This window comes from Pongo pygmaeus, chromosome 3 (assembly GCF_028885625.2).
Source record: "Pongo pygmaeus isolate AG05252 chromosome 3, NHGRI_mPonPyg2-v2.0_pri, whole genome shotgun sequence".
In the NCBI taxonomy this organism is placed as follows: Eukaryota; Metazoa; Chordata; class Mammalia; order Primates; family Hominidae; genus Pongo; species Pongo pygmaeus.
Window position 1 is genome coordinate 16,584,378 of NC_072376.2, and position 21,844 is coordinate 16,606,221.

Here is a 21,844-nt window from a genome sequence, read left to right on the forward strand (position 1 = left end):
TCCCCCCCGGCCTGGGTAACAGAATGAGACCCCCTCTCAAAAAAAAAAGAAAAGAGAAAAGGTGTTGGCAGAATTGTGTTTCTTCTATAAGCTCTATGACAAAGTTTGTTTCTCTGCCTTTTTTAGCTTCCCGAGGCCACCTACATTTGCTGAGTCATGGTCCCTTCCAGCAATTATATATTTCCAGACTCTGCTTCCATCATACAGGTGACGATGGCTCTGACCCTTCTGCCTCTCTCTTAAAAGAACCCTTGTGATTATACTTGGTCCACCCAGGTAATCCAGGACGACTTTGGGGAACAGATTGCCACCTACCACAACAATGTTACTCAATGCCAGTATTTCTTGTTCTAACAATATTCATGAAAAGAACATAATGTTTAGATATAAAACTCATGAACAAAAAAGGTATTAATTATTAATCATTACTAATACATTAGCATCACAATTTAGAAAATACTTGCTGGGGCTGGGCGCTGTGGCTCACGCCTGTAATCCAGGACTTTGGGAAGCTGAGGTGGGTGGATCACTAGGTCAAGAGATCAAGACCATCCTGGCCAAGATGGTGAAACCCCATCTCTACTAAAAATACAAAAATTAGCTGGGCATGGTGGCGCACGCCTGTAATCCCAGCTACTCGGGAGGCTGAGATAGGAGAATCGTTTGAACCCGGGAGATGGAGGTTGCAGTGAGCCGAGATTACACCCCTGCACTCCAGCCTGGTGACAGAGAAAGACTCTGTCTCAAAAAAAAAGAAAAAAAATACTTGCTGGGAATGAGGTGCTAACCTACTTCCAGTACTTAAATATTAAGCCAGGTTCATCACTGGAAGTCATAGAGGGGAAGGAGGCTACGCAAGGCACAGGGAATCTCAAAGGTGAAATGTGAAATGTGATGTCATGATGTGTTACTGGAGAGGCACACAGCAACTCAGAGAAGTTCCTGAGCCCATTTTATTTGTTTATTTATTTTGTTTTGTTTTATTTTATTTTATTTTTTTCTTTTCGAGATGGAGTCTTACTCTGTCACCCAGGCTGGAGTGCAGTGGCTTGATCTTGGCTCACTGCAACCTCCATCTCCCGAATTCAAGCAATCCTCTTGCCTCAGCCTCCCAAGTAGCTGGGACTACAGGCATGCACCACCGTGCCCAGCTAATTTTTTTTTTTCTGTATTTCTTTGTAGAGACAGGATTTCACCATGTTGGCCAGGCTGGTCTCGAACTCCTGACCTCAAATGATCCGCCCACCTCAGCCTACCAAATTGCTGGGATTACAGGCGTGAGCTACCATGCCCGGCTTCCTGAGATGAATTTCTACAGGTGAAAGATTTCTCCTATTCATTTCCTCATGATTCTTCGTTTCCTTTTAGTTTTGGTAGTTTGGGTTGGAAACCAAGAGTAGAGCTTCTTAACAAACCTATGCAACTAGGACACACATGAAATCCTTGCCAAATAAATTAGGTTGTATGCTCTCTGTTTCTTTCTTTTCTACAGCAATGTCAATCATGAGTCAGCAGTAGTCACAGCTTGACAAAAATAAGGCCAATCAATAACGGAGCGTTTGCCATATGCTAGGCTTTCTGCTAAGTACCCCACATGCATTGTTTCATCTTCATTATCATAAAAATTCTGAGACGTAGTTGCTCTTATTACCAGTTTTTGGGTTTTTGAACAAAAGTTCTCTGAAAAGAAATATGGAGGAAAGAGACTTTATTCCAATGAACAGTTTGAAAACCAGAGAGATGCAGCCTCCTTCTACCCCTCTATGATTTTCAAGGATGTACCTAGCCTAACATGTTAAGTATTTGAAGTAAGTGCGTACCCCATTCCCAGCCTTGCAAACCAAGGAGACACAGTTTGCAAACTGAGGAGATGCAGCCTTCAGTTTGTGAACAAAAGTTTTCTGAAAAGGAATCTGGAGGAAAGAGACTTTATTCCAGTGAACAGTTTGCAAACTGGGGAAACAGCTTCAGTGTAAAACAAAAGTGCATTCCAGAGAACAAAGAGAGGGTTCAGGTTTATAGCAAAACGTCCACCCCAGCTTCCCAATCAGGTCTGTTTATGAAAATAAAGGATTCAAACTTTCTTAGCTCTGATTGACCAACACAGCTGAGTTCTGATTGGTTGGTAGAGCTGTACCCTGATTGGTTTATATAGCTGAGTCCTGATTGGCCAAGACAGGTGAGCTCTGATTGGTTGGTTCAGGTGAGACCTCAAAGTCTCAAAGTTAAAAGGGTGTGGGTTTTGGGGGTACTCAGAGTGCATGTTTGACCTCTAACAAGCAAATGGCTCCTTGGCTCTATTCAAAATTTAGGCCCAGTTAGCCACTCAGGAGCCATCTTGAAGGATTGACTCTTTCAGGTTCACATTTATTCATTACATTTATTCACAAGTTAAAGAATTAGACACACGGCTTTCTCATTTGTAAAATAACCAAGTCACGTAAGATAATTTCTAATTTTCTCTCCCTCTCTAAAATTTTATGACTTTTAGTGCTATGTAATATATCCAGATTTATAGTGAATAGAGCACCTAACTATATGCCAGGCACTAAGCTAGGCGTTTTCACGAATGCTATTTGGTAATAGTTGACTACCAATGTGATTGGAGAGGCTGTTACCTACACTGACAATTCAATATTGTGAGGATTTCAACCACCAATTCAACTATATTCGGAATATACTGTATATGCATTTCTCTGATGTTCACGGCTGAGTTCTTGGTTAAATAAAACAAATGTAAAAACATGGCATGTAATTGTTTGCTTTATGTTTTGGAAAAAATAATAAACAACACTAACAACTTTGGAACCACAGTGATTTTTCTTTTGTCATTGACCTCTTGCAGAACAATGAATTGGACGTAATTCGTTTTTTTATTCTAACGTAACAATTCTCTCAACCTTATAGATTTCAGGGGAGTAGGAGGCAGGAGGGAGTGAATAGGACAAAAAGAATTCTTTCTATTGAAAAGGAGATGTGGCCGGGCGCAGTGGTTCACGCCTGTAATCCTAGCACTTTGGGAGGGTGAGTCTCAGGATTTCGAGACCAGCCTGGCCAACATGGTGAAACCCCGTCTCTACTAAAAATACAAAAATTAGCCGGACGTGGTGGTTCGTGCCTGTAATCCCAGCTACCCGGGAGGCTGAGGCAGGAGAATCACTGGAACCTGGGAGGCAGAGGTTGCAGTGAGCTGAGATCGCGCCCCTGCACTCCAGCCTGGGCGACAGAGTGAGACTCTACCTCAAAAAAAAAAGAGATGTTTGTAAGAGGCCCACAGAAGTTCTCAGCACCAGACCAGGTGTGGTGGCTTACGCCACCCTGGGGTAGGAGGCAGGAGGGAGTGAAAAGGACAAAAGAATTCTTTCTATTGAAAAGGAGATGTTTGTCTATTGATACAATCCCAGCACTTTGGGAGGCAGAGGCAGGAGGATCAGTTGAGCCCAAGAGTTCGGGACCAGCCTGGGCAACATAGGGAGACCGTGTCTCTATAAAAATGTATTTTAAAAAAAGGAAGAAAGGAAAAAAGAAGTTCTCAGCACTGTTGAAGAGAGAAACGAGCCATCCTCAAGTCATCCTGTGGCCTACCTGAGAGGCAGCTCCTGATATACCTGCTGTTTATTAACTATGTCATTAAGGGTGATTTCTGTCTCCAAAACAAACCACTCAAAGTTTTACTTTAGTTTTGAAAAGTAGTGTTCCTATGGTAAGTAGTCAGCTGAACCATTTTAAAAGCCCACCTTTCAGGGTTTTGCTGTAGTAGGTTATTCCTTGTAATGAAAAAAATTTTCTTGAAAATTAATGAATCATTATTTTTTAAATTTTGTTTTGTAAGTATGCCTTTGTTTCTTTAAAGCTCTCATCATGAAGGCCTCGTCTCTTTTCTCAGTCATCACTACGGCAAACTTTAACAACTTAGTTAGAATTTACAAAACTGTGGCAAAAATACTGTTATGTACTTCAGAAAGTAAAGAATGGGAATGCATGACTTTTTCAAGTTCCCTTTACATAGCAGGTTGTGTGCCTTTCAGCCAAAATGAAAATAATAATAATAATAATAATACATTGAAATAGGTAATATTTTATTTATTAAAGTTATACATTCACAAAATTTGTTCCTCCTTAAATTGAAGTTCAGCTTATAAATCTTATTATTCTGTTTTTAAGGTTAGCAAATTTTAATGATCACTTTTTAAAAGTTTTTGTTTACTATTTGGTCCCCTTTATGAAAGTACTAAATAAACATATTGAACCAGCTTATATAACTTAATTTCTTTTCCATGCACTTCAATTAACTGACCAAATTTAATAATTCTTCTAAGTCTAATGAATTAAAGTCAAAATGCTGTGAACCTTAAGTTATCTTAAAAATTCTGGCTGGGCGCGGTGGCTCAAGCCTGTAATCCCAGCACTTCAGGAGGCCAAGGAGGGCGGATCACAAGGTTAGGAGTTCGAGACCAGCATAGCCAACATGGTGAAACCCCGTCTCTACTAAAAATACAAAAAACAGCTGGGTGTGGTGGCAGGCACCTGTAATCCCAGCTACTTGGGAGGCTGAGGCAGGAGAATTGTTTGAACCCGGAAGGTGGAGGTTGCAGCGAGCTGAGATCGTGCCATTGCACTCCAGCCCAGGCAACAGGGTAAGACTCGGTCTCCAAAAAAAAAAAAAAAAATTCCAACTCTGTATATAAGCAATACATGATTCCAAATCCAAATCATTGGAAATACAAGGCTGTCCTGTTTCGCCAGCAGACCAGCTTCTCTTTCATCACCAATACGTAAAATAATAAGGAAGTACAAATTTTAAAGTAAAAAATATCAATACCTTGATTTTGCTCCTTTTAAACATTTTTGTACATAATTCTAAGCTTTGTCAGGGCAAAAAGAAGCTTACTCACCAAGTAAATGATTACATAATCTTTCACAACTTTAGAAATTGCCTTCCTATCTATTTTGGGAATTGACTTCTCAGGAGGTTTGAGGTTGCATTGTGACCTTGAGTCTTGCCTCAAATTAAACCCAGTTTAATACTGAAGCCTGCCTTGTACCTTACCACTATTGTTCATCTTTACTACCCTGCTCAACGTTTTCTTTTTGCTTATCTTTAACATGCTAGATAATTGATATTTGTGTTATACTTACTGTATATTGCCTGTCTTTCTCCATGAGAATGTCATCTCTATGAGGACAGGAATTTTTCTTTTTCTTTTTCTTTTTTTTTTTTAACGGAGTTTCACTCTTGTTGCCCAGGCTGGAGTGCAATGGCATGATCTCGGCTCACTGCAACCTCCACCCCCTGGGTTCAAGTGATTCTCCTGCCTCAGCCTCCCGAGTAGCTGGGATTACAGGCATGAGCCACCACGCCTGGCTAATTTTGTATTTTTAATAGAGATGGGGTTTCTCTATGTTGGTCAGGCTGGTCTCGAACTCCCAACCTCAGGTGATCCGCCCACCTCAACCTCCCAAAGTGCTGGGATTACAGGGATGAGCCACCGCACCTGGCCAGGACAGGAATCTTTCTAGGGCTTTTTGCTCTTTGACAGATGTTAAGCACCCAGAACTGTTCCTAAATTATTTAGAAAATAGGCCAGGTGTGGTGGCTCATGCCTGTAATGTGCCAGTTGGAATTCTGCAATATCTACATATATGTAGGTACAGTATGTGTGTATGTACATATGTATGTATCTATACAGTATATAGCCTTTTCAGACTGGCTTCCTTCATTTAGTAAAATGTATTTACGTTTCTTCCATGTCTTAGTACCTTGATAGCTCATTTCTTTTTAGCACTGAATAATATTCCATTGTCTGTGTGTACCAAAGTTTATTTATCTATTTATCTACTGAAGAACATATTGGCTGCCTCCAAGCTTTAGTAATTATGAATAAAGCTGCTATAAACATCCTTGTGCAGGTTTTTTTGTGGTCATAAGTTTTCAACTTCTTTGTATAAATGTCAAGAAGTGTGATTGCTAGACGATATGGTAAAAGGATCTTAGTTTTTTTGTTGCTGTCGTTGTTTTTGTTGTTGTTGTTGTTGTTGTTTTGAGATGGAGTCTTGCTCTGTGTCCCAGGCTGAAGTGCAGTGGCACGATCTTGGCTCACTGTGAGCTCACGCCATTCTCCTGCCTCAGCCTCCTGAGTAGCAGGGACTACAGGCGCCCGCCACCATGCCTGGCTAATTTTTTGTATTTTTAGTAGAGACGGGGTTTCACCGTGTTAGCCAGGATGGTCTCGATCTCCTGACCTTGTGATCCACCTGCTTCGGCCTCCCAAAATGCTGGGATTACAGGCATAAGCCACGGCGCCCGGCCAAAGGATCTTAGTTTTGTAAGAAACTGCCAAACTGTCTTTCAAAGTGGCTGTACCATTTTGCATTTCCGCCAGCAATGAATGAGAGTTCCTATTGCTCCACATCCTCACCAGCGTTTGGTGTCATCCGTGTTCTGGATTTTGGCCATTCTAATGGGTGTGTATGGTATTTCACCATTTTCTTCTTACAAAGAAAAAAAAATCACCTATGATAGATAATAAGCCAATGCTTACTTTTTATTTATTTATTTTTATTTTATTTTTTTGAGATGGAGTTTCGCTCTTTTTGTCCAGGCTGGAGTGCAATGGCACGATCTCAGCTCACCACAACCTCAGCCTCCCAGGTTCAAGCGATTTTCCTGCCTCAGCCTCCCTAATAGCTGGAATTACAGGCATGTGCCACCACGCCCGGCTAATTTTGTATATTTAGTAGAGATGGGGTTTCTCCATGTTGGTCAGGCTGGTCTCGAACTCCTGACCTCAGGTGATCCGCCTGCCTTGGCCTCCCAAAGTGCTGGGATTACAGGTGTGAGCCACCGCATCCGGCCTAATGCTTAACTTTTTAGATTAGTAATTGGATTTATAGAAGTTCAGGAAAGAGGTTGGTATAGGGATTAGTGAATAAAGTTTCTTGGGAAAGGAACTAGAGCTCAACTAAAAATGTTTCATGCTGGTCAGGAGGGTTACAGGGTGCATGCCGGGCAAAGACAGAAATGCAGGTAAACAGAGTGTGGAAGGAGAGATGAAGCCCGTGTGTTCTTTAGACCAGTGGTCCCCAGCCTTTTTGGCACCAGGGACTGGTTTCCAACACACAATTGGAAAAATTGTGTGTTGGGGGTTGGGGGTTGGGGGATAGATGGTTTCAGGATGAAACTTTTCCATCTCAGATCAGGCATTAGTTAGATTCTTAAAAAGAGTGTGCAACCTAGGTCCCTCAGATGCACAACTCACAATAGGGTTGGCGCTCCTGCAAGACTAATGTCGCCGCTAATCTGACAGGAGGTGGAGTTCAGGCAGTAATGCTAGCTGGCCCACAGCTCATCTCCTGCAGTGCAGTCTGGTTGGTTCCTAACAGGCCACGGACCAGTGACATCTGCTATAGACAATGGACAGATGTACCGAAAAGAGTAGAAGGTTGTATATTGGCCGATAAATTTTGTAATACCAGCTATCTTGCAGAAAGTATTTCCCATGTGCCAGCTACTGTGCTAAACACTTTATCTGTTTTACCTGTATTATCACATTTAATTCCCATGGCATTTTTTTAACTTTTTACTTTTACACAGCCTTAGACTTAGAGGAAGTTGCAAAAAGAGTACAAAAATTTCCTAAATATCCTTTAGCTAGATTCTCCAAATGTTAAAATTTTATCACATTTGGGCCAGGTGCAGTGGCTCATGCCTATAATCCCAGCACTTTGTGAGGCTGAGGCAGGAGGATCACTTGAGTCCAGGAGTTCGAGACCAGCCTGGGCAACAAAATGAGACCCTGTCTCCACAAAAAAATGGAGAAATTTAAAATTTTTTTTTAATTAAAATTTTTATCACATATGCTTTATCTTAGTCTCCCTCCTTTTTCTTTCTCTGTGTGTGTGCAAACATCTGTGTGCACAAATTTTTGCTGAACCATTTGAGAGTAAGTAGCCAAGGACATCTTACCACTTTACCCCTAAGTATGTCCATGTATATTTTCTAAAACAAAATGTACAGCAACCACTGTACAATGATGAAAATCAAGAAATCAACACTGGCATAGTTCTGTTATCTAATCTACAGATTTTATTCCAGTTTTGTCAGTGGTTCCCCTTATGTCCTTTATAGTTCTTGTTGTTTTAATATTTTCTACTGCTACAAGGTCCAGGTTGCACTTGGTCTTCACTTCTTTTTAGTCTCCTCTATATCAGTACAATCCCTCAGTGCTTGTCATTTATGACATTGACATTTTTGAATGACATGGGACATTCTTTTTTGGATGTCCCTTAATTTGAGTTTGCCTGATGCTTTTTTTTTTTTGAGACGGAGTCTCACTCCGTCGCCCAGGCTGGAGTGCAGTGGCGCCATCTCGGCTCACTGCAAGTTCCGCCTCCCGGGTTCACGCCATTCTCCTGCCTCAGCCTCCCGCCTCAGCCTCCCGCCTCAGCCTCCCAAGTAGCTGGGACTACAGGCGCCCTCCACCACGCCCAGCTAATTTTTTGTATTTTGAGTAGAGACGGGGTTTCACCGTGTTAGCCAGGATGGTCTCCATCACCTGACCTCGTGATCCGCCTGCCTCAGCCTCCCAAAGTGCTGGGATTACAGGCGTGAGCCACCACGCCAAGCCCCCTGCCTGATGCTTCTTTATAATTAGATTCAGGCGTGTGCTTTCTCAGCAGGAATACCTGCAAGATGACATTTTGCCCATCTCAGCGCATCTCAACAGAAAGCGTGATTTTTTTTCTCCCATTGCTGATAGTGTTCACTTTAATCATCTAAGAAGTAGTACTGACAGATTTCTCCACTGTAGTTCCTACTTTTCCCATTTTAATTAGTTGGTATCTTGTTGAGAGATATTTCTCATCATATTCTCACCGTTCAAACCATGATTTTAGCATCCATTGATGATTTTCTGCCTGAATCAATTGTTACTGTGGTGATTGCCAAATGGTTCCTTTTCTAATCCCATTATTTCTTTTAAGTTGATTGGTTGGCATTCTACTGTAGGAAAGAGCTTTCCCTTCTCTCCCACTGATTCATACATTTATATCACTATAGACTCATGAATTCCCATTTTGTTCCATTGTTTACTCTCCATTACCATCATCATTTATTTTGATACTCAAATTCTCCCAAATTTGGCTGGTGAGAGCTCTTTCCAGCCAGCTCCTGTTCCTTTTGACATGCCCACGCCATTATCTGAGCACTTCCTCGCCTATGGCATGGCAAGAGTCTAGGCTCATTTAGTACTTTTGCCATCCCAGCCTTGAAATCAACCTGGGAGAGCTACTGTTTTGTTGTTGTTGTTGTTTTAACATGGTAGAGTTTTAAGGCAGGTACTGTCATCGTTGCTATTTTATAAATGAAAAAGAGAAGCTCAGGAAGTTGGATATGTGGTTAGAGATAACAGAAGAATGAAGGCAACTCAATAACAGTTTGCTACCATGCCACACAAAACCATGAGGAAAACACCATTAAAATAACAACTGGGCCATGGTGGTGATTTGAGAAGACCAATTTAACTCCCATTTGGGATTAGGGACCACTACTCCCTCACCCTGGAGCACTGGCTAGCATGCGAACTCTTGCCAACTTCATCCTTGACAAAGAAACAGACAAAAAAGAGAAGAGGCCATCAGCAGCTGCTGCAGTACCTGCTAGAAAACCAAATGCACTCCACACTGGTGTTTAATTGTCAAACACTCAATGGAAATGTGATTGCACTGAATTTTGAACATCTTCAATTTTAAGAATTATCAGAAATACGCTGTCTGGGTTTTCAAAAATAAATATTTATTATCATTGGTGAATGTGATGTATCCTTGCTGGATTTTTACTATGTGAGAATACATTTTGTATTGTTTATTGAAAATGTAATAAATTGATGCAATAAGACAATTTTTAAAAAAGAATCCTCTTTTCCCAATACCCGCAGCATTTTTGACAGCTTTATTGAGCTAAAATTTTTACAGCATAAATTTCAGCTATTTAAAATGTACAACTCAAGTGGTTTTCAGTATATTTACAGAATTGTGCAACGTCACCACATTTTTAGAACATTTTTATTACCCAAAAAAAGAAACCTTCTGCCCATTGGTAATCACTCTTCATTCTCTTCCCTATGCAGCCCTAGGCAACCACTAATCTACTTTCTGTCTCTATGAATTTGCCTGTGCTAGATATTTCATAGAAGTGAAATTATACCAGATATGATTATTGTATAACCAATGACTGGTTTCTTTTACTCAGCCTAGTGTTTTCAAGGTTCATCCATGTTGTGGCATAATATCTCAACATTTTAACTTTTGTTTTTTTTTGAGACGGAGTCTAGCTCTGTTGCCCAGGCTGGAGCGCAGTGGTTCCATCTCGGCTCACTGCAAGCTCCGCCTCCCGGGTTCACGCCATTCTCCTGCCTCAGCCTCCCAAGTAGCTGGGACGACAGGCACCCCCCACCACGCCTGGCTAATTTTTTTTTTGTATTTTTAGTAGAGAAGGAGTTTCACTGTGTTAGCCAGGACGGTCTCGATCTCCTGACCCCGTGATCCACCCGCCTCGGCCTCCCAAAGTGCTGGGATTATAGGCGTGAGCCACTGCGCCTGGCCCATTTTAACTTTTTAATGCTGTCATAATGTCCCTCTTCCCATGCGGCACACATCAGACTTATTTTCCTTCTGCTTTCTTCAAATAAATATATTAAGCATGTTTTTATTTCGACAGAATTTTCTTCTTTCTAAGTTTTAATGGCTATACCAGTACTGAATCCCATGACATCCCCCTACAGTGGAAATTTCCAGGCTTGTCGTTTCAGACAATGCAGTCGTTCCTGTAATCCCTATTCATGCAGTCATTCAAGAGGAATCTGTTTACAAAATCTGAGCCAAACAAAGGATGACCCGCAACAATAATCACTTTACTACTCAACTGTTCCCTCTTGCAGCTAAATGAAGGTTTTGTCCTCGGGAGACTGTGACATCACCTCTAGGGCTGACAGGCCACAGCAACTGACCTCCTCATCTGGGCTTCTCCCCGGAAGAGGTGGAAGTCATTGTCATTGTTCCTCACAAAGGGCCGCTGTGCCGAAATGCAAAGTAAACAAGCAGAAATGACAGCCTGCTTCATTATAGTACTGGCACTTCTTTCTCACACTCGTTTCTTAGTAAACAGACATGGGTTTGTTTTCGCTTTTTACTTTTTATTGGTGAATATGTATTTAATATGCCTAATTTATATATATATTATGCATAACATATATAATATGCATATAATATATATAATGCATAATATATATAATATGCATATAATATATATTATGCATAATATAATATGCATAATATATATAATATGCATAATATATATATGCATAGAAACTACAGTATTGCAGTTCTAGGTAACTATTATCCAGCTTCAATAATTATCAGCCCATGGCTAATTTTGTTTCCCCTGGACGTTTACCTCCACTCTCCACCTCCATTAACAAAAGCTTCTTACTGAAAATTATTCCAAATAGTTACTTCATTGTCCCTGCCCTGTCATCCCATAGATCCAATTATTTTCATTTTGTTTTCAACAGATTATTTTGGGAACATTACTATGTGTTTGGCACAATGCCAGGTCCTGGGGATACAAAGATGAAGATGACATTGTCTGGGCAGTTTACAGACCAGGAACTAGAAACACAAACATTGTGTTTTATGATAACATGAGGTTGGAGGATGGACAGAGCTGATCCTGACACAGGCTGGATCAGGAAGCGGTGGGGTTTAGAAACAAAACCATTAATAGTAATTACATGGCCAGGCGCGGTGGCTCACACCTGTGATCCCAGCACTTTGGGAGGCCAAGGTGGGTGGATCACCTGAGGTCGGGAGTTTGAGACCAGCCTGATCAACATGGAGAAACGAAAAATACAAAATTAGTCGGGCATGGTGGCGCATACCTGTAATCCCAGCTACTCGGCAGGCTGAGGCAGGAGAATAGCTTGAACCCGGGAGGAGGAGGTTGCGGTGAGCCGAGATCACGCCATTACACTACAGCCTAGGCAACAAGAGCAAAACTCCGTCTCAAAAAAACAAAAAAAATGGTAATTACATGCTGGGGTGAGGGTAAGTTTACAGTAAAGTTGCTAGTATGGAAGTGCTTATGTGCTATTATTTTAAAGTTTAGCCGGGGTTAAAGTAATGAGGTTGGTGTTGGCTAAGCTGTGAAAGCAAGTTCGATGGAACCCTGGGTCCACTGTACTGGGCATGAATCACAATCTAGAAAACCCAGAGTACTTATTGCAAAGTCACGGTGATAGCTCTTCTGTTTCCCACGTTACCGCAAATTTCCCCTAAGGTGAGGCCTGCAACTAGCTTGAATGGGGAAAGTCAGGGGGTAGGTATAAATTAATATCTTCATAAATTTGTATCAGCCTCACAGGTATGAATCTAAGTTAAATGTGTATAAACATATAAAATATATATGTTTCTATATATAGCCAGTCAAAAATGGGAAGAAATTGAATTGCCTCTATATTAAGAGAGACATAATAAAACCAGAAAGAAGCTTTGCCTGCCTGATGAAAGGAGGTGGCTTCTACAGGCCACCTGGTCTAGACAGCTGACACCCCCTGGGGTACGGGGACAGTTCTTTGGTGCAGTGATCAGCATGTCCTTAACAGACTGTTCCCGAGGTAATGCCTACTGCGATCTGCTCACCTGTGATCTGTCCACATGCCGTCTGCCTGCCCTGGGATCTGTGCGTGCATGCAGGTCTCTCTGGTCCGGAAGCCAGAGCTGGGATGGAATTCAATGAACCACAAAAGTCTCCCTCTCACTATCAATTTTGAAGAATGAAGAAGAGGTAGGCAGGCAAAGACAAAAAACTCAGGGTGAGGGCATAAATATAAGCAGAGGTATCGAGGCAGGAAACAGCACAGCCAGGTCACAGCAGTTCAGCACCCACTGGGACGAGTGCAAGACAAGAAGCATCGAAGGAACACAGGCAGGCGAGAAAGGTAGGGCCAGGTTCGAGAGGGATTCCTGCATCCTGTGAAGGAACTGGGCTTCACTGAGGGCTGAGAAGCAGGATAGGTGGTGCATTAGAAGGAGTCCTCGAGCAGCATGTGGACAGCACATGGGAGCAGAGGATCCAGGCAGGAAGGTGGTGCAGCGTCAAGGGCAGAGGGAGGCAGCCTTCAACCAGTTCAGAAATGAACCCAGGGTGTCATGGGCAGGGTTATGCCCTGCACCACCCCCCCAACTCATGTTGAAGTCTTGACCCCCGGTACCTCACAATGTGACATATTTGGAGACAGGGCTTTTATTTATTTTATGAGATGGAGTCTCGCTCTGTTGCCCAGGCTGGAGTGCAGTGGCGTGATCTCGGCTCACTGCAAGCTGCGCCTCCCGGGTTCAAGAGATTCTCATGCCTCAGCCTCCCCAGCAGCTGGGATTACAGGCTCGCTACCACAGGGCAGATCCCTCACGAGAGTAGATCCCTCAAGAATAGCTTGGGGCATCCCCGTGGTAACAAGTGAATTCTCGCTCTATTAGTTCACAGGAGAGCTGGTTGTTTAAAAGAGCCTGGCAGCTCCTCCTCCCTGCTTGCTTTCTCTCTCACCATGTGACAGGTCTGCTCCCACTCTGCCTTTCACCATGAATAAAAACTTCCAGGCTGGGCGTGGTGGCTCAAGCCTGTAATCCCAGCACTTTGGGAGGCCGAGGTGGGAGAATCACGAGGTTAGGAGATCGAGACCATCTTGGCTAACATGGTGAAAACCTGTCTCTACTAAAATACAAAAAATTAGCCAGGTGTAGTGATGCATGCCTGTAATCCCACCTACCCTGGAGGCTGAGGCAGGGGAATCGCTTGAACCCGGGAGGCAGAGGTTGCAGTGAGCTGAGATCACTCCACTGCACTCCAGCCTGGCAACAGAGCAAGACTCTGTCTCACATTAAAAAAAAAAAAAAAAAAAAAAAAGCTTCCTGAGGCCTCACCAGAAGCAGAGGCAAGCACTATGCTTTTTTTTTTTTTTTTGAGATGGAGTCTGGGCTGCTGCCCAGCCTGGAATGCAGTGGCACAATCTCAGCTAACTGCAGCCTCTGCCTCCAAGGTTCAAGCGATTCTCCTGCCTCAGCCTCCCAAGTAGCTGGGATCACAGGTGTGCGCCACTACACTCAGCTAATTTTTGTATTTTTAGTAGAGATGCAGTTTCCGCACGTTGACCAGGCTGCTCTGGAACTCTGGACCTCAAGTGATCCACCCATCTTGGCCTCCCAAAGTGCTGGGATTACAGGCGTGAGCCACCACCCCTGTCCTACTATGCTTCTTATACAGAAGCATAGTATAAGATTCTGCAGCATTCTGTCTGCAGAATTGTAAGCTAAAATAAACCTCTTTTATTTATAAATTACCCAGCCTCAGGTATTCTTTAATAGCAATGTAAAATAGACTAACACAACAGCCATCTACATGCCAAGGAGAGAGTCCTCAGAAGAAACCAACCTTTCTGACATTTTGATCTTGGACTTCTAGCTCCAAAATTATGAGAAAATAAATTTCTGTTGTTGAAGCCACCCAGTCTATGGCAGCCCTAGCACAGTAATACAAGGGTACAATACGAAGTGCAAGAGGGTCAGGAAAATCAGCAAGACATCAGTTGCAAGAGAGGATAGAGGAGAAAGGATCGGGGAGGTCTCCCAGACCTCTTGCTTGACGACTGAGTAGAAGGCAATGTCGCTACCTGTAACGGGATCCAGGGATGAGTTGGATCTCAGGGCCTGTGGATGAGACATCCCAGTAAAAATGCATAGCAGACAGTTGGATGTAAAAGTCTGAAGCATTTCAAGAAGAGTGAAGCAACTATGATTTTTGTCCCATTTCTGGGACCCTATTGCTCTGTGATATCTCTGAGCTTCAGTTTCTTCAACCGTAAAAAAGGTATATTGGTGGGGTGTGGTGGCTCATGCTTGTAATCCCAACACTTTGGGAGGCCGAGATAGATGGATCACTTGAGGGCAGGAGTTTGAGGCCAGCCTGGTCAACATGGTGAAACCCCCTCTCCAATAAAAATACAAAAATTAGCCAGGGGTGGTGGTGCATGCCTGTAATCCCAGCTACTGGGGAAGCTGAGGCAGGAGAGTCGCGTGAACCCAGGAGGCAGAGGTTGCAGTAGCCGAGATTGTGTGACTGCACTCCATCTCAAAAAAAAAGAAAAAAACAAAAAGGTATACTAATACCTTTCCTGTCTACCAAGGAGAGTAGTTGAAGGGGCAAATGATAATAATACCATACATGTGAAAATTCCCTGAAAACTGAATAAGGCAGCATTTAAAAAAAAATAAAGTATAATTATATATAAGCTTTTCTGGGACACCAAAAGATGATTTTAAAGTTTTGCTGAGTTCAGTTGAGGCTTTAAGAACAATTTGCCTCAAAATGACAAAGTTCTTTCTGGGCGTGATCATTTTATCAAATCCTGGATCTGGTAGTTAAAAGTGTCAATTTTTTCTTTTTTGTTTTGTTCTGTTTGTTACCAAAGGCTATAATTATTTGGGGGCAATTTGCCATTTCTAGAATCTTAATCATACTGGCTTATAATGCTGTCTGCTCTGAACAGAGCTTATTTATAACTACACAATTACATGCATTTCTTTAAGACTTAGGAGGAATATTATAAATCAGGGATAAATTCTTTCATAAGTGAAATCAGAAAGAAATTAGAGAAGTAATGAGCCTTGACCGCCTTAGGTACTGTTGCTGTGATTGTTAAATGCATTAGCTAATAGTTTTACCATGGATACTATATAATACTATCACACGGTATATGTTTTAATAATCATATCAAAGCAATCCGTGGTGCAACATAATTTCTAAACTATGATTCTAAGGTTAAACATGTCTAAAAATGAAAGTGGTATGACCACCGTTTGCCACTAGGGGGAAGCAATCGATTGACCATAAACTCATCAAGTCCCAGCGGGCGCGGGGCTGCCGGTTGGATCAAGGAATCTTGAATGATTCTTTCAGCTCAGAGTCACTCTGTGGTTCAACCACTGTGCTTGCAGTTTCAAGTTCCAATTGAACAAGGAAATACCTTTTAATATTTTAGATAACGTTGCTAAGTATAAAGAGGGTTATTTCTCAGGGGGGTGTTGCAGGACCCTAGGAAACAAAAACTGTTAGAACTTTAGAGGTCTTGACTGGTCGCGGTGGCTCACACCTGTAATCCCAGCACTGTGGGAGGCTGAGGCAGGCGGATCACGAGGTCAGGAGATCGAGACCATCCTGGCTAACACGGTGAAACCCCGTCTCTATCAAAAATACAAAAAGTTAACCGGGCGTGGTGGCGGGCGCCTGTAGTCCCAGCTACTCGGGAGGCTGAGGCAGGAGAATGGCGTGAACCCTGGAGGCGGAGCTTGCAGTGAGCCGAGATCGCGCCGCTGCACTCCAGCCTGGGCGACAGAGCGAGACTCCGTCTCAAAAAAAAAAGAACTTTAGAGGTCTTACATCCTACCAGTAACCTGTAAGGTCACAGCCATAAAGGTTTTCTCTCTGGTCCTCTGTGGCAACGCAGGATTGTAAAAATCAAATTACTATACTTGATTAATAACTCATCAAGGATAAAATAGTATAATACATAGGCCCAGCAACTCTAACAAGTGACTGGAATTTTTTTTTTTTTTTTTTTTTTTTGAGACAGGGTCTCACTTCTCACCCAGGGTGGAGTGCAGTGGCGTGATCTCAGTTCACTGCAACCTCCACTTCCCAGGCTCAAGCAATCCTCCCACCTCAGCCTCTCGAGTCTCTGGGACTGCAGGCGTGCGCCACCACACCTGACTAATTTTTGTAGAGATGGGGTTTTGCCATGTTCGACAGGCTGGTCTTGAGCTCCTGAACAAAAGTGATCCGCCTGCTTTGGCCTCTCAAAATGCTGGGATTAGAAGCGGGAGCCACCACACCCTGCCCAAACTCAATTTTATATATATAAAGTTTCGCTCTTTTAAAAAATTATCATTGTAATAATATATATCAAAAAACTTGAAAAAAAATACAAAATTATGAGAGAGAAGATAAAGATTAAACCGCTGTTTACATTTTATTTTCTTAAATGGTTTCCCAAATTACTGTATTTAATTAAGTCAACACCTTAAATCTCTTCTGGAATAAGGAAAGCAGGATGGGTAGATAGACCGACACAGATGTGAGGAATTATCTCAATAGTTTCCAAACCTGGCTGATGGTCAGAATTACCTGGTGAGCTTTTTAAAACTAAATCAGAATCTCTTTGGGGGAGGGAGGAGAGGAAAGAAGGAAGGTAGACTCCAGAGAGAGAGAGCGAGAGAGCGAGAGAGGAGTGTGTGTGTGGTGTGTGTGTTTGGAGTTACCCAGTTGATAGTTTAGAGTTGGCGTTTGCGAACTGCTGAGGTAAACAAGTTTGCAGGTGTTGCCACAGAAAATATACAGAGCTTCCTTAGTGTTCATGGGGATGTAAAAACAAAAAAAAAGAAAGAAAATATAAGGCACCAGAATGGTTAAGAACTTAAATTTAACCCCAATAGTGGAGACCAAATTAGAATTAAATTATTTTACCAAAAAGGAAAAATTACCTTGTCATATAAAAACTCGTGGCAAGCATGCATTTGACATATTGATAACTGTAATGATACGTGTGGGTTTTTTTTTCAGTCAGCGATCTTTTATTAGAGAAAGGAGTTTATTCTAATCCTCAATACTGAGAACAGTTTGTCTCTGAAAGTATATATAGATGAACAAACTGCTAAACAAGAAAACGGTCCAGGAGCAGTGGCTCATGCCTATAATCCCAGCAGTTTGGGAGGCCGAAGCAGGTGGATCATGAGGTCAGGAGATCGAAATCATCCTGGCCAACGTAGTGAAACCCCGTCTCTACTAAAAAATACAAAAATTAGCCGGGCGTGGTGGCGCATGCCTGTAATCCCAGCTACTCGGGAGGCTGAGGCAGGAGAATTGCTTGAACCAGAGAGTGGGAGGTTGCAGTGAGCCGAGATCATGCCACTGCACTCCAGCATGGTGACAGAGCAAGACTCCGTCTCAAAAAAAAAAAAGAAAGAAAGGAAAGAAAACAAGAGTTCTCATTCACAAAGGACCTTTGCAGTTTAAAAAAAAAAAAAAGGCATCAGCATTTCTCAGGATAGTCACTTACATCACTTACGTTTCAGGGACACTAGATTATTCTCTCTTTTTAATTCTGAGACAGAATCTCGCTCTGTCACCCAGGCTAGAGTACAGTGGTGCCATCACCGCTCACTGCAGCCTCAACTATGGGCTTGTGCCACCACACTCGGCTAATTTTTGTAGTTTTTGTAGAGATAGGAGTCTCACTATGTTATCCAGGCTGGTCTCCAAGTCCTGGGCTCAAGTGATACTACTGCCTCTATTTCCCAAAATGCTGGGATTACAGGTGTGAGCCACTGCTCTTGGCCCAGGGTAGTATTAAAGGAAGATCCCAGACCTGACAGAGATGAAAATAAGAGAAAAGATGATTAGTCTCCTTTATTTTGGAAGCAGAGGAATGCCAAGAAATTCTTTAAAAGGCAAGTGGTTGGCCATTAATAATCGCCTGGGCTGGGAGTGCAGTGATTGTGGGACTTTGCATAATTTGAATGTTTATTTTATTCTAATATTTTTCCAAGAAGAAGCCATAATTTTATTTATGATAGAAACAGGTACAAATTTCAAACCAAGTTGCAGTTATTCTTTTCAAACCCATGAAAAAAGTCATTTTCAGGTGGTCACATTGTTAATTCCATAATAGCAGTTACAATGTCATTACTCTTGTTCTTCAAGGCTGGGACTGCCTTTGCTCTCAATACATTTGCTTGTGACATGACCAATTCTATGTCCTTAACTTCCACACCTGTATCATCAACCTCTGCCTCTCCAGTCTCCTCTTGTATAGTTGGAGTCTGTGTGTTTTCTTGAATGTTTGAGACAGCTCACTCTGTGTCTCAGCAGGTGCTACCCATGCTTGTTAAGATAAATCCTTGATCTTGGCTTCCCCAAAAACACACACATAGGTATCTGAAGCAGGGTTCTTGTAGACATCTGGTTTTGTGATGACAAAGAAGATATTCTTAGATTTCCAGTAGTGACTGTAGTAACCCCTGTTATCTATGGAAGACCGAGTTTGGAGATAGCCTTACGTGCCTTCTTTTCACTCTAACTCTGTTTTGCTTTACCGATTGACACTCATTGATTTCAGCTACTGCTGCCAGCTGGGCTGATTGTGTGGTGTCTCTGTGGAATCCTGTTCCTCAAGCTCTGGTACTGATTTATCACTGTCAGCTTCTGTTCCAGACCCGGTCTCCACCTGGGGCTGTGGCAACTTCCGCTCTGTAGCAAAAATGGTTTCTGTGGCTTCACCAGGCATTTAATGCAGGGAACATGAGACCAGGATGGTGGCAGAAAGACAGCCAGCAAGAAGGCAACAGTTTATTTTTTTAAAACTAAATGGGGCTGGGCGCGATGGCTCACACCTGTAATCTCAGCACTTTGGGAGGCCCAGGCAGGCAGATCACTTCAGGTCAGGAGTTCAAGACCAGCCTGGCCAATATGGTGAAATCCCATCTCTCCTAAAAATACAAAGATTAGCCAGGCGTGGTGGTGTGCACCTGTAATCCCAGTTACTTAGGAGGCTGAGGCAGGAGAATTGCTTGAGGCCAGGAGGCGGATGTTGCAGTGAGCCAAGATTGAGCCACTGCACTCTAGCCTGGGCGACAGAGCAAGACTCCCTCTCAAAAAAAAAAAAAAGAAAAAAAAAAAAGAAAAAGAAAAGAAAAGAAAAAAGAAAAAAAAAAAAGAAAAGAAAAAAAAAACTAAATGTACATCATATGTCCCAGCATTTATATTCCTGGGCATTTATCCCAGAAAAATGAAAACTTATTTCCAGAAGAAAGCTTGTACACAAATGTTCATAGCAGCTTCACTGGGAATTACCAAAAACTGGAAGCAACCAAAATGTCCTTCAATAGGTAAATGACAGAAAAATAAAACAAAACAAAACTGTGATACATCCATTCCATGGAATAATACTCTGCAACAAAAAGGAGTGAATTACTGGTATACATGAGAGTTTGAATGGATCTCAAGAGCGAATACTGAGTGACAAAGTCAATCTCAAAAGTTCACATACATCCCAGCTACTTGGGAGGCTGAGGCAGGAGAATCAATTGAACCTGGGAGACGGAGGTTGCAGTGAGTCGAGATCACGCCACTGCACTCCAGCCTGGGCAACAGTGCAAGACTCCGACAAGTTCATATATGTTATGATTCCACTTATATAGCATTCTAGAGATAATACAATTATAGAGCTAGAGAACAAATTTGAGGTTGCCAAGGGTTAGGGATGTGAGGTGGTAAGTTTGACTACAGAGGGGTAGCTCGAGAAGGATCTTTGTGGTGATGGAATAGGTTGGTATCTTGATGCCAGTGGTGGTTACAAAAATCTACACAAATGATAAAAGAACATTGAACTGTATGAACACCTTAGACCAATGCACCTTCCTGGTTTTGATATTACACTAATTACCTAGATGTAGAAGTAACCAGTGAGGAAAACAAGTGAAGGGTAAATGGAATCTCTCCATACTTTCTTTCCAACCTCCTGTGAATCTATATATATATATATATATATTTTTTTTTTTTTTTTTTTTTTTTGAGACAGAGTCTTGTTCTGTTGCCCAGGCTGGAGTGCAGTCGCATGATCTCGGCTTACTGCAACCTCCACCTCCCTGCAACCTCTGCCTACCGGGTTCAAGAGATTCTCCTGCTTCAGCCTCCTGAGTAGCTGGGATTACGGGTACATGCCACCACACCCAGCTAATTTTTGTATTTTTAGTAAAGACTGGGTTTCACCATGTTGTTTAGGCTGGTCTTGAACTCCTGACCTCATGATCCTCCTGCCTCGGCCTCCCAAAGTGCTGGGATTACAGGCATGAGCCACTGCACCCGGCCACCAATAATTTTTTGGAAATAAAAAAAAATGTTTTTAAAGTAAGCATATTGCTGTGCACCAAACAAAAACACATCAGCTGGTCAGGCACAGAGGCTCATGCCTGTAATCCCAGCACTTTGGGAAGTCAAGACGAGTGGATTACTTGAGGTCAGGAGTTCGAGACCAGCTGGGCCAACATGGTGAAACCTCGTCTCTACTGAAAATACAAAAATTAGCTGGGCAGGATGGCTCATGCCTGTAATCCCAGCTACTCAGGATGCTGAGGAGAATCGCTTGAACCCAGGAGATGGAGGTTGCAGTGAGCTGAGATCGTGCCACTGCACTGCAGCCTGGGTGATAGAGTGAGACCCTGTCTCAAAACAAAAACCAAAGCGAAACAGAAACAAAAACACATCTCCTTCCCTAGACTCCACATTCTACTCTAGCTATATGCTAATACTTCCAAAATTGGCATCACTAGCCAGCATGACTCGCCTGCTCTCCAGACCCATATACCCAGCTGCCTATTGCATCTTTCCACTTGGATATCCCCAGGATCCTCAAACGCAATTTGTGCAAAATGGAGCTGTCTTCCTTGCTGCCTCCTTCATTACCCTCACCACAATTGCTTCTCCTCCTGGGTCTTCAGTCTCAGTTGAAAGCAGGATACCCACCTTGTTGCTTAAGCTAGAAATTTAGGAGTCATCTTTAAATTTCCCCTTCCCCTCACTTCAGATCCAGTCCGTCATAAAGTCATCTTGATCCTACCCTCCAAGCAGCATGGCAATTTTCCACCTCTCTCCTCTGCTTCAGCCACCGTATAGGACAAGCCACCATCAGCTCTATCCCATGGCCCACAAAAGAGTTCAACCACTGGACCCTGCTCACCT

The 21,844-nt window shown here is 42.6% G+C and overlaps 1 pseudogene; it reads right to left on the bottom strand.

The window, feature by feature from the left end:
• Window positions 1-18,753: 18,753 nt before the first annotated feature.
• On the bottom strand, window positions 18,754-19,391 carry LOC129035383 (nascent polypeptide-associated complex subunit alpha-like; annotated as a pseudogene).
• Between the last annotated feature and the right edge of the window lie 2,453 nt (window positions 19,392-21,844).